At 42.4% G+C, this 13,945-nt stretch overlaps 1 protein-coding gene across 1 annotated transcript in view; it reads left to right on the top strand.

The window, feature by feature from the left end:
* Positions 1-2,678: 2,678 nt before the first annotated feature.
* pkig (protein kinase (cAMP-dependent, catalytic) inhibitor gamma) overlaps positions 2,679-13,945 on the top strand; it is a 28,055-nt gene continuing 16,788 nt past the window's right edge. The window contains exon 1 of the mRNA XM_069659414.1: positions 2,679-2,935. The gene's annotated coding sequence lies outside the window, so the exon portion shown is untranslated. The remainder of the gene's footprint in view (positions 2,936-13,945) is intronic.

The following is a 13,945-nucleotide window of genomic DNA, read 5'->3' as shown; positions in this document are numbered from 1 at the left end:
AGGGTTTGGCTTCACTTTTATAGAGCTGTCACATCGTCCATCTTTTCATACAGTCTGTGTCCCCGTCTCTTCTATTGGAAGCACGTTAAACATCTTTTGAAAGGCAGAATGAAGAGGAGGAATGATCACAGCCAGTGAAGAATGTTTCCGTGTAAATATAGTTACGAGACAGTCATGGAAAAATATGAACCCACTACTCCGCTGAGGAAGAATTCTAAAAACAGCTTCTTCAGTTTGTTTAATATCTGCATACCAGTGTCGGTCATACTCCAACCATTAGTGCTCTGTCTGCATGGTTTCACCTCCACACAACTCAATTCTAAAAGAAGGAGACAGTTTTAGTGTGTGTATGCGTCTAATACATTGCCTTAAACTGCTCATGTATCATAAATCATGTTGGACGTGTGTACCAAAGCAATATTCATGTGTATTCTCATCAGGTCTGATTATAAGAGTGGAGATAGAAAGAATAGTGTTATAGATTTAAATGTTACAGAGTATTTAAGGGCCTTTGTTGAGCTTTACTGTTCGTTGCTTTAATCTTCTGAGAGGATTGTTTTTCTCAGTTAAGTTAAATCTGCCTTATGTGTTTGTATGTGACCTTGTTTGACCTGTTTGCCATCACTCAGTCTTAACACGGGGGCCATCACTCATCGCAGGAGTCACATGAGGAGGAGAACATTCAGTCCTGGATATAAAGACGTCTGCTTTGCCAAATTTCACACCAGGCCATCATGTACAAAAAGTGCTATAATGTTGGATCTGTTCTCTTGCGGTAACCCGAAGCTAACTTGAATTACTTGTCATTTTTTTATACTTTTATTTCAAGCATGTCTGTGACTATGAGCTGTGTTGTGTTGCAGGATATTTATCGTCAGTAGTGAAGACAGTAAAGTACGACTCATACTGACAGAGTGCTATTTGTGTCTTGTTTGCTGTGTGGATGCTGTTGTTGGCAGAGTTTGGTGGTGTGCTGCAGGCTCTGGGGAAGTTGAGGGTATTTTCACAACATAATTGCAGCTTAAGCAACGTTTCCAAAAACCAGACGGGTCCCCGAAGACATCAGAAGTACGGCTTTGGAAGAAGTGGGTAGATTTAGAAGAAGTGAAAGTCCTTCAATTAAAATGTACTTCAGGAAAGAAGCAGAAGTTTTTCAAAGTCAAATGTGACAAAAGCACGAACATTTTAACTTTCATCAAGGTAGAATTTATCGCAGGGCTGTTGTACATGACTGCAGTACTTTAAGCTAGGTGTATTATTTTGGATGCATTAACATTTAAACCACATTTCAAGGTTTAGATGGTCATGGCAGAACTAAGTTTGATCATAACTAACATAACCTAATCGTCAACATAACAATTTAGGAGTTTAATCTGTAAAAAGTGTTATATTTAATCTAATAATCATTTTAATCTTCACCTGCATAGAATCTATTGTTGTCAGATGTCGTGAGTAAAGTTCATGTACCTGAAAATTATACTTTAGTAAAGTACATGAGTAATGTTACTTTCCACCAAGGCAGAAATATTATGTTTAACCTGTTAGAAAATAAAAAGAGCATTCATTTGATATTAGTGAGGCATGTTTACTAATTCATGGACAAAGCAACGTGTATAACACTTGAAAGACCCTGTATGGTTGGGTCTGGATTTGTGGGTCAGTTGTGCTTAACATGGGGATCAGGGAACTATTTTCAATCAAGTGGTTCAGTATGTTGCAATTTTACACAAAGAAAATGTTTGTCTTACAGTCGAGGTTTTAAAAGTTTTGGCACGAGAGTCTTCTGGTTTGATTTTGGACCATTTCCATTTGGAACATTTACACAGAACTCATTATATTTTTCAGTTTCTTTCATTAGATTCTGACTTTATTTAAACTCCACGCAGCCTACGCTGCTGGATAATGTTGGGCTGCTACTTACACGGCATGAATCTTCTGAGTAAGACTTGACTTTTACACTGTAAAGTCCTTTAGTTAACAAAAAGCAGAACAAATGAAAGGGGCACTTCACTGTTTTTACACAGGAAGTTTAATTCTGAAAATGCAACAATGGGAATAAAACGGACCTAATTCAGATTATGAATATTAGGTTTATCAAATGTGGAATTTTGGCATATTCAGAAATAATAATGGGAAATTTCTATCAATGCAAACGTTCTACTTTCAGCCTACTTCAAAGGCACAAACTGGCACTAGGGAGAAAAGGGAGAAAACTGCATCTTGGGAAATGTAGGATCCAGCATTTTCAGTGCTAGGACTATAAAACTGATTGTAAAAAGCAGGATAAGTCGGACCATAGCAAGAACATTCTTTGTTTAAAGTACCCGGCTGTGTGCCCAAGTGCAGTGCTAAATTGTTGTAGTGCCCCTTCAATACTGTGCAATGAAAATGTGCTAAATGTGGGTTTATAGTGATCCCTACATGTGCAGGGATGAAACATCTCACTAAAACCAACATGAGAAACATCTGGAGGTTCCCCTGCGAGGAAAAATCACCAGTTTAAGGCGCCTGGTGGTTTTGATGTGCGTCTATAAAAAGATGCCGTGACAATGAATCATCCTAAAAAAGATGTATAATCTGTGAGTGTCTGATCTCCAGAGTGCAGTGTGGTGTTCAGCCCACAGAGGAGGAGTGGGAGCCTCCACAGACCGCCTGTGATTGGCTCAGACACGGCTAACTCCATTTTGGAAAACAGCTGTTTGAAGACACAACCTTTTTTTTTCTCCCTCTCTCGTTGTTTTCCGACGGGTATCCTGAGAAAAACACCCAGGCTTCAAACGCTCCCTTCTTCCTCCTTTTCATCCTCACCAGCCTGCGTGCTTCGGTGCTGCGTTCACTGCTGCGTTTTTGTCCGCCTGCCAGGAAACTTAACTGGGCATCCATGGTGTTAAATTTCCATTGTAACAAGTGGATAACAGGAGGCGACCCTACCAAGGTTAGTAGCTGTCTTTCTCTAATGTCTCTGGGTTTTACTGTGAATGTACCTGATTTTAAACAGTGGTCTACATGTTTAATTTTGAAGTCACGAAGCAAACGGTTTGTACGTGATTTCAGTGAGGCATTTTTCCAGCTAACGTTAGACAATACATCCCTCTACGCAGAGCCGTTAGTGTCAACTGTAACACACCAACGGCTGAAAATAACGTCCCTCGTTCTCTCGGTGTCAGTTAATGTTGAGCAACATAATGAATGTTGATGATATTCTCTTTTTTTCCCTCGATTGTATGAGGCGTTCAAGTGTATCCATTATGCTACTCGCCTCTGTGTAGATTGTGTGTGTGTGTGTGTGTGTTCTCTTTAAAGGACTGGCATGTACGTCCTTCCCACACATTAGCTGCTGCATTCAGCGGTAGTTGGCTAATGACAGCTTGGATAGCATTTGAAAGCTCTCATCTCCTCTCCTCATCGAGTGAGGGGGGTTTTTATGCTCTGTCAATGCACCCATCCAAGCCCCCTTACAAACTAGCAATGGGAATTCCGTCTTTTTTCAGTGAGCCAGATCATTTGGCTCAGTTCAGCAATACGAGCCAGCTCTTTTGTATGGTGGCCAATAAGGGCAAACACACTGCAACCGATAAAAAGATTTTAATGAGAAGGCCTGTAGGGGGCGCTAAGGGGATCTGGATATTGGTGAAATTAATTTTTATGGAGGCCAGGATGAAGACTTTTAGAAACTCAGTTTCCACGGAGATGTGTAAACAGCGTTTTTGGCTCGTGACGTCAGGCTGTTCGCCGTTATCTCCTTTGTGAAGTGCCACAAATGAAGCCACATTCCTTGCAAAATGACAGACGTGACAAAAGCAGTGATCTTTCTAGCTTGATAACAGGACATGTTTACACGTACAGTTACTTGTCCACCATTACTCGCGTCATTGCAGCCCCCGAGGTAGTCTTCTGGCAACAGATTTTTTCAGTCTTTTGATTGGCCGCGGTTTTCTTTTTCTTCTTTACATGACTGTGTTATATCACCACCTGTTGGTATGGCATTCTCACGACAGCGTTTCTGTTGTGTTTTTGCATTTTCGTTTGGACAGGGATTTTTTATAATACCCGTGTACATGTGGACATGGCCTTAGATTTGTGGCGTCCAAGCTGACCCAGGCAAATCCCCTGGTCAGGCCTCGGGAGATGGCAGAACTGATACTCGACATCCCTTTCATTCCTCTCCAATCCTTATCACGTCTTCCTGCCTTTTGTAAATCTTCAGGCTACTTTAACACTAACGTTACTTCCTGTTAAAACTCGAGAGATTCGGTTTAGGCACGACAATTTGACCTCCTTCCGGTTCAAAGCTCCTTTACTGGTTAAACATGGTCAGTGCTCCCAAAGCAGGCAGAATTAGCTAATAGTACTGCTAGCCTCAAGGCTAACTGAGCTAACTAGCTTTCGGCAGCTACACTTAGCAGCCGTGGTAGATCTATCACAGTTTTTGTCCATCAGAAACCATTTTCCCATGAATATTATCCAGTTTCACCAAATTTAGAAACTAAAGTTGTAATTTTTTATGTTCAAGTTAAAAATGTTTATTTGCTCAGTAGTGATGTCCATTATTAGTTTTTTTGTCATTAGTTGTTACTTTGTATTTTTAACAAAGTAAGGCAGTTCTGGATCAGACTGCAAGATCAACCTTTGATGATGTTTTGTATTAGTTGACCAAATTATAAAGAAACGATTAACTTAAAGGAGTCGGCTCTTAGAACCGACTCGTCCGCGATCGACACATCACCATGATAAACCCAAATCAACCTTATCCTCTTACTCTAACTCGATAAGATGACGAGGCAGTGATGACAGCAGGCTTTAGAGCAGTTTTTTTGATGGGGCGATTTCTGCAATAAAATGACAGGGCTGGAAGAAGATGATGGTGCTCAGAGACGGGCTCAGCAGCTGGTGGGGAGCAGCCTTGGACCCCCCACTATGCCTGAGTGTTGCTGGGCAGGGGCCAGCGTTACTGGGCATGAGCATTAGTGAGGATAAATACTGGCATCTTGCCTGTCTGTGGTGCTCTGCCTCCCTGTCGACCGGCTGGCTGACTGTTAACCAAAACAGTGTGCGCTGAGCTCAGGCACTGCGAGGTTAACATGTAATCTAGACATTAAAAAAAAAACAATTCTTCTTAAATATAAGTACAACAGCTTACCAGTGTTGATACAGAACTGTCCTTATTTCAGACCAAACAGAGCTGGATTGTAGCATGTTTTGAAGGGGACGAGCTTAAAGGCCTATTTTTAACCTTATCTCTATTCATCTGAGAAAAGGTATAGAGCTTTAAATCCGCTTCCAGTTGTTGCAGATGTGCTTAGTGTCTCTGGGGCACAGCTGCAAAAGCTGTTGTTCTTCCAGCACCAGCGCTGCCATTTGACCAAAGGTGGTGGCCAAAAGAACCACAGCCAAATCCGCTTGGATTTCCTGTCCCTGCCTCTGCTTTTACTGGATACTAGCTTCAACACTATGTGCTTCCATGCTGGGATTAGAAAATAAAACTAAAGTGCAAACTTGGGGTGATATATAGGGCTGCATTATTGATTCGGTTTTATTTTAAGCTACTAAAATTCGGTTTAATAATGTCTAAAAATGCAGGAAAAAATCCTAAAGGTCAAGGTCAATATATCAGACTGCTTCTGTTGTTTAACCAACACACAAAAACCTAGGGATATTTATTTAAGATAAACGAAACCAGCAAATCTTCACAATTTAGAAAAGCATTTTTGCATGTATGATCAGAATAAGAACCATGACATTTATGAAAATACTTGCAAATTATTCCAGAGTTATATGAAGACAAAAACAAATTCAGTTTATATTTGCATATTTTGGTAGAAGCTAAGGCTGAACATGAATCTCTCTGGCCATGCTTTAGAGGCAAAACATGCTCTTCACAAGTCCAACGTGACATTTTTAGATAATTCTTTCGTCCATAACTCAAAGAAAACTTCATTTAGTGTCATAAAAGACAAATAAAAACAGCAAATATTTACATTAAGAGAGCTGCAACCAGCAGAGGTTCGACATTTTGGCTTGAAACATGAACAGAACTATTAATAGTTTATCAAAATCTATTTCCTTCCAGTTTATCGTTGCAGCTCTACTTCAAATGACCTTCATTAGAAAGATTGTGACATTAAGCAGCACATAATTTGATGGCTAAAATGCATGTAATAGGAGACACCTGATGCATGGTAGACTCAGGTTTTGGGAATCTGTACAGCCTGATGTACAGATTTTCCCCTATATGGAATCGCCCTCTGCTGCCTCGTCTCCCCTCTTTGTACCAGCTAACCAAACATGGTCTGTGATCCTTCAAAATGGCCAGGGGAGGTGTGTGTGTCGCTGGCGGTGTGTGTGTATGTGTGTGGACAGCAGCCAAAACAGAGGGCGCAGTGAGGCAAGAAACCCACAGCTACCAGACAGGCACACACATGCCCTGCTGACCTTGAACAGAACCCTGCAGAACCTTCTCTGCTCTGTTTCAATCAGGAGTCGAATCAAGTCTGCAGAGGAGGACAAACAAGACACATCACTCACTTTCAGATTACAGCTGCTCATGTTTGGCTGTAAGTCGTCTGTAAGGGGGTCTTTGTGCATGATTCCTCCTCTGATCTGTGACACCGGTTGTTTAGAAAGCAGGCAGATCATGAGTAATCAGGTCATGCTAGCACAGGTTCTGATTATCTGCAGTGCTGCGTTTGCACCGTCCTCCTCCTGCAACTCCTTCAGTAAATATTAGTCGTATCTGCTCCTGCTGAGGGCTGCCAACACTAACATGATTACCCTGAGAACATTTGGACCCCTGTATCCTTGTGCTGAGAGCCTGCATTAAGTATACAGACAGGGGAGGGATGGTAGCCGTGTGGATGGGGCTGCCAAATGTTTTTCCGTAAGTGGTCGTCAGATTTTTCTTTCCTGCCGGGGAGCTTATTTTTTCTGCGTCTCCACTTGTAGCCCGACTGAAGGTTAAACGTGCGTCCTTCAGTATGTCGTAGTAAACATCCATTATTTTGCTCCGAGTTTGAGAAGACTGTCCGTTAAAGTGATGCTGATGGATTCAAAGCTTTCTGCAACAAGGACCCATTTTAACATGCTTCAGATAAAAATAGAAATCTATTCCCAGATTTGGTTCAAGTGCCACAATCAGTCGCCTGCCCTGAGACCTTCCCGAGCTAGAGACCACAGGGATCAGAAGAATATCAGCAGCGGTGTTATGGTGCATCTGAACAAAGCTCGGGCTCTATTTTACTGTAATCATGGGTTCAATGTGTGCATATTTTGTGGACAGGGATTTGTCGGTTATACTGTGATGACCTCCGACCACATTCTTTGCCCTGTGTACAGAGGACTTAAGCTCCTCTGTTTTTAGCTCCCTGACTCCCCATGAGGAGAAAATGAGAGCCGTTATCACCCCGGCCTTTATGTCTCCTGCACCACACAGAAAAGCTTTGTGATGCACACAGAAATGCCAGACCACTGCAAGAAAGGTGCAAGAATATAATTATTATTTCCCTGAAAAGAATTCTTATTTTCTTTATTTTTGAACTCACCATAACCCGCTCACTGATGCATGTGGGGAGTGAAACAGAACAGAAGAGCTACTGTAGCTCAAATTGCTGAAAGAGTTAATGCTGGTTCTGATAGAAAGTGTCAGAACACACAGAGCACCACAGTTTGTTGTGTATGAGGCTGTGTAGCTGCAGACTGGTCAGGGTGCCCATGCTGTCCCCTGTCCACCACCGAAAGCGCCTACAATGGGCACGTGAGCATCACAACTGGACCCCGGAGCGATGGAAGAAGGAGGCCTGGTCTGATGAATCACGTTTTGTTTTACATCATGTGGATGGCTGGGTGCGTGTGCGTCGCTTACCTGGGGAAGACATGGCACCAAGATGCACTACGGAAAGAAGGCGGAGGCAGTGTGATGCTTTGGGCAACGTTCTGGGAAGCCTTGGGTCCTGCCATTCATGTTGATGTTACTTTGACACGTACCACCTAGCTAATAATTGTTGCAGACCAAGTACACCCCTAAATTAAAACTGTAGTGGCCTCTTTCAGCAGGATAATGCGCCCTGCCACGCTGCAAACACGGTTCAGGAATGGTTTCAGAAACACGACAACGAGTTTACGGTGTTGACTTGGCCTCCAAATTCCCCAGATCTCCATCCCATCGAGCGTCTGTGAGATGTGCTGGACAGAGTCCGATCCATGGAGGCCCCACCTCGCAACCCACAGGACTTAAAGGATCTGCTGCTAACGTCTTGGTGCCAGATACCTCAGCACACCTTCATAATGTTATGGCTGATCGGTGTGTCTGCAATAATAATGATGATGCTTACAGGTTTTAATTATACAGGTGCTATGAATAGCCGCAGTATAGTGGCTATAATTGTGTCTAAATGATGGCTTCAGTGGTGTTGTTGGGATACCTCACAGATGTGGCACAATTGATAAAATGCTGGTCTGATGAGTTTGAGCAGGCTGAAGCACCGAGATATAAACAGGTCATTGATGTCTGCACATATTTACACTGTGCCGGTGCATTGCTGAAACACACTGAGGGTACCGTACCTGTGGGCATCATCTTTTCTATCAAGGGACACAAGGTACACACCACAGCTCTTATTAGCAGTGCACCTTTCTGCTGGTAAACTGGAGGCAGCAGAAGCAACTGCTTGTCTGCACAGTTCAACCTACTGTGGCCATGATGATATCGATGTATCATTACGTTAGCAAGTCAACCTACGAAGGCAGCTCCATCTCCACCCACCTGCCTCTCTTCTTTTTTGCATGTTTTACTGTGTAACATTAGTCATATGAAACACTGGCTGCTCGTCCACTCAAAGTCTATTTCGATATGGAGAGCAGCTTCGTCTTGAGGAGAAAGTTTGCAAGCAGATACGAGAAGATAGAAGCTTTACAAGTTGGGCCGATGGAAGAGCAGGAGGCAGGCGCTCCAATGAGAGCAGTTTCTTCCATACAATGCACACTTAAAGACAGCAGTAACGACTCTGGGAATAGTGTGACAAGTTACTTTGTGTGCCCTGTGAAACTGGGTCACCACTGAACTCTACTGTAACCACTGTGAAGTCTGACCGCAGCCTCTGCAACGGATCAAACTCAATACGCCCGCAGGGAAAGAGTGTGTCATTCTCTAAGGACAGATTTTTGGGTGTGGCGTCTCTTAAATGTCTGTGAGATTTTATTCCAACAGGAAATTGGCGCAGGAAATGGCACGCTGACCCTGCCTGTTTAAAAGTCTCCATCCAAAGCTCTATAAAAGGCTGGCAACCGTGTTTGGTGGATTGGCTGCATCTGCTAACAACCCGGCACAGGATCGAAAATAGATGCTTTTATTTTTACTTTAACTGCATTTCTAAGACTCGAGTCTATCTTTCTCTTCTTGCTAATTGACGTTGTTTGCTCTCAGAGTGGCGACACATCTGTCTCCCAGGATTAAACCAGTATATTTAATGAAAACGCCGAGTTACAGCCTCTTAATTTAGCTGCATTAGCCTACAGCATTAGCATAAATACTATAGATAGGGAATGAACCCAGTTTTAAATCTATCTGGTGAAAGAATTTTAATCAAACTTCATTATGATAATGGATTTTCATTTATATAAATTTGACAGGAAGTAAAATGAACGTCTGTTTTTGGCTTTCAGTCCAATGAGAGAAAAACGATGAGAACATCTCCTCGGTAACAAACGACGTGAGCTTTGATTGTTTCCATATTTACTGTCATCTTTGTACTTTAAGTAGTGATGAGACAGAAAATGTTTGACAGTAAAGAACATGACCTTCAGTGTTTGACAGGGAGTCTCCGGCTTGTGAGCTTATTGACTCTTTGATTCGAGACACTTTGGGAATTCTCCAGTCACTTTAGAATATCTTTATTCTCGTTGAATCCCCGAGGAGGAGAACGACATTGAGAGGAAGCAGGAGAGCCCATTAAGGTTCGCTCCACAATGATGTATTAAAGTGTATCCTGTTTCCCTTTGTGCTGCTGGAGGAAATCAAATGTTTTAATTACTCTTAATAAGACAAATACATTGTTGCAGTTAAATGGCCTGTAGGTAAACATTGCATGGAGGCTGAATGGCTTTAAATAGAGGCTTTTAACAGCCAATTAAACTCTGCCAACTGCAGTGGAATATATCTATTAAATACATTTACTGAAGTGTGTTTTAGATGTGCTGCTAAAACGTATATAACCATGTTTCCCAACCTTTTAGGCATGATTTTACAGCAATGCAACACCTGCTTCCTCGTTGCCGTAACGACCCGCTTGCTGTGCATTATCCCTTTATAGCAGCACACGATCAGTCGAGCAAAAGGCTCAGGTTATCTTTATCACCATTTCTAACTTTGTAGAGACCAGTTGATAAAACCGTTCTGAGAAGTCGACTTTAATGGAGCTGCAGGTTAGTGACAGAGGGCGGAGATTTACAGGCAGGGACTATTTGCATTAAAGCTGTGTGAGTAACATCCAAGCAGTTATAAGGCTAGGGTGGCATCCATTTATTCATACTGTAATACCTGCCAGCCATATATAATATGGGGTATAATGTACATGAAGGTATTGGAAGGGGGTGTATGACATGGTTATGCAATTACAATGTCTTGCTTGCTAAAGATCTCAAGGACGCACGCACAGAAAATAACTGCTTAATTGGTCTCTGATCTATTTTCTTTTCTCTCCGTTCTCCGGGTCACTGCGCGAGCCTGTTTCAAGTTTCCAGGGCGTGCTCCCGCTGTAACTCTCCGGACCCGTCCGCCGATTGCAAAGTAGCCTGTAATTTAATGAGGTCATCAGCTGTCTGCATGATACATTGCATTCTGGCCATAATAAACGGATGTTGCGTGGACGTGTTACTCATATCCCACTGTACACACGGCTTCATCAACGTTTGCTCACTTTCTTCATTTTCTAAACCCATGAAAACATTTTGGATGAACGAAAATGATATTTTTAGGGTGTCCTGTGTGCCAGGAAATGAACTTTAATAGACCTCTCTGAGGCACAAAAGCATCAAATAAAATAAGCCGCATGTGAACCAACTTCACAACAAAAATTCCCATCTTAACATGACAGAACGACCCCACCCCCGCCTCATAGATCCAATGCTTCCCAACCCCTGCTTTGGGATTTGGATTAATCTGCCCAACAATATGTAATGTGGCCAGTGTTGCCAACTCCTCAGTAAGGGAAGTAGCTTTTGGCTGTCCTAAAAGTCGCTAAATGACGCCATCGCCTAATTTGCATAATTGTCCATTTTCATGTAATTGTAATGGACGCCGTAGGAGAGAGGAATAACGTCGTGGGAGAGACAGAACGTGAGTAAAAATCACCCTAAATATGTTTAGAACTATAAATGAACTTTCTTCTTTTGATTCTTGGTTTGTTTGTTTTTTTATTTTGCCATTGAAATAGGCCATCACTTCTCAAAATAACTTCATGACTAATGCTTTGTCTCGACCCATATTACATAAATCAATTTTGTCCTGTATTGTTAAATGTTAGAATATCAAATTTTAAAAAATAATTTATATTTACATCCCGCTCTGTAAGCCAGGGCGGGATCAGCAACGACTTTGCGCACGCGCGACTCATTTGCAGCGTGGACGCGGAGTGGTGTGGGTCTCCTCTCCGCTCTGACTGCAGCTGGGACTGCTGCGCGAGGCTACTGTGAGACTGACCGCCTGCGAGTGCTTTGGGACGGGGGAGGGGCTCACGGCAGCACCTGCTGCTTGTTGAGGACGGTAACTTCAGAACGATACATGCTTTCACATCAGAGTCTCCAATAACACCAGAAAAAGTCGCTAGATTTGTCGCTAGTCGCTTTTGACAAAAAAAGTCGCCAAGACGATTTGGAAAGTCGCCAGATTCAGCGAGAAAGTCGCCAAGTTGGCAACACTGAATGTGGCTGCAAAGTTAAATTGAATATTCAATTGACTTTGACTCTTTGTTTATGTTTGTGATCGTAAGCTTAATATCTGTAGGCTGCTGACGGACATCACTCGACATTTATATTTTGGTAGAAAAAAACAGTTGGTGAAAGAAGCAGCTTTGATATTATTTTTATTATAACCTTTAATAATGTAGTTAGATGAGGTCCGTCTCGACCAGCTACATTAGTAACATGCAGCTTTAGCATTGATGCTAACAATATATATCAGAATATACTTCATCTTACGAAGGATTTTAAACTTAGCAGCTTCACTTGTAACAGCATCGTATCATTTTACTCCAGTAAAAGATCTGAGTACTTCCACCACTGCAGACTGCAGCACAGTATATTTCACGTCCTTCACATCACAGAGACTGAAGCTGTGTGTCTTTTCCGCCAGCATGAACAACAGCCTTGTTATCTGGAGGAAAGTGCAGCGTTGCCTCCGCTCGTTTTACTGTTTGCTCATGAGGAGGGATACTTATGTGCCGTCAACTCAGCAAATCGAATCACATGACGCCCACATCCTCCTCGATCTGTGGGAGAGGAGTGTGATGATGCAGCTGAGTGGAATTAGTTTGCAGACCTCAGTGCTGGCCGTCCGTGCAGGTGAGAGCGGCGAGTCGTGTTCTTCAGGTTATTTAAATGCAGCGTAAAGAGCTCTTGTGGTCGGAGTAATCACATCTGTAGCTTTATAAGAGAGCAGGTCGCTTGGATGTGGTTTCTGGTTTGTGTTATCAAAGAGAGGAGGAGGGGAGATAGGATCAATAATGTTCTTTTTATTCTGATTCAGAAATCATTCTAACAGGTGCTGCAGAGAGACATTGCCCAAAACCAAATCATATATCCGTTGGAGCCAAACTTTGTGGCCAAATCACATCAGATTTTATGTTTTTCTTTGTCTAATATGACGGTAATCTGAATATCTTTTGGCTTTGGACTGCTAATCAATGAAAGAAGAAGAAATTTGGCAGATGAAGTGATAGTGAATAATAGGTTTAGTTGTGGACAAATATTGACCCTTCAGTGCTCTAAAACAGTCATTTTAATTATTTAATTGTGACCTTTTGATTTGAATCTTCGTCACACAATGCTGCGTGTTTGGTTATAACTGTTGCAAACCTCAGTGGTGTCAATAAGAGCAGGTGAGAGCAGCGAGTCGTGTTCTTCAGGTTATTTAAATGCAGCATAAAGAGCTTGTGTAGTCAGAGTAATCACATCTCTGTAGGAGAGCATGCTTTGGCTCCGTGTGGTTCATGTGCAATTAATCGAATATTAATTTCGATCACTGACGGCAAGTGCGACACCCTATCCTCCCAACTCCCAAAGACCGAATTAAAGTACCCATGATGCACCAAATTAAGGTAAAGGACCCAATTTTAAGTCTTATTTTTGTGCACAAATTGTTACAATTTTGTAATAATTGTGATTATCATTTTGGCCATAATCGAGCAGCCCAAAGCTAGCATCAGTGTTTTTCCATCAATATCATGCATATTTTTTTAATCGCCCTACTATCAGAGGAGCACTTTGTAATCAGCCGATACTCTTGTTATCAGGAAGAAATGGTATTGAATCATCTTTAGGTGCAGGGAGACGTAGCTGAAAACCAAATGTGGTTTGAGATTGCCTGAGTGTTTGTGTGCTGCAGTACAGCAGAGAGGGAACGTAGTTTGTTTCTCAAGTTCTCAGAAAACAAGTAATGAAAACATGGGAGCCAGTGGGGGATATTTCCATATTTAGAAAGCACAATAAACATGCACACATTCCTTCCCTGCACCTCCCATCCTCCATGTTTTTTCCTCCCATCATCCTCATCTGCTTTTTCTTCCTCTCCTCATCCTCACACTAATCATCCTCTCCTCTCTCCCTCACCACCTCCTCTCCCCTCTCCTCCTCGCTTCCTCCTCCTCCTCCTCATCGTCAGGGTCTTGTTCAGCCTGCAGTGAGTGTGTGTGTGTGTACATGTGTGTGTGTGTGTTTATGTGCGCAGAGACAGAGC

Source organism: Semicossyphus pulcher, unplaced genomic scaffold (genome assembly GCF_022749685.1).
Source record: "Semicossyphus pulcher isolate SPU_LCO1_2020_fin unplaced genomic scaffold, fSemPul1.0.p SCAF_13, whole genome shotgun sequence".
NCBI classification, from domain to species: domain Eukaryota; kingdom Metazoa; phylum Chordata; class Actinopteri; order Labriformes; family Labridae; genus Semicossyphus; species Semicossyphus pulcher.
The sequence above is the reverse complement of the archived record's forward strand: the minus strand, read 5'-3'. Positions and strand labels throughout refer to the sequence as shown.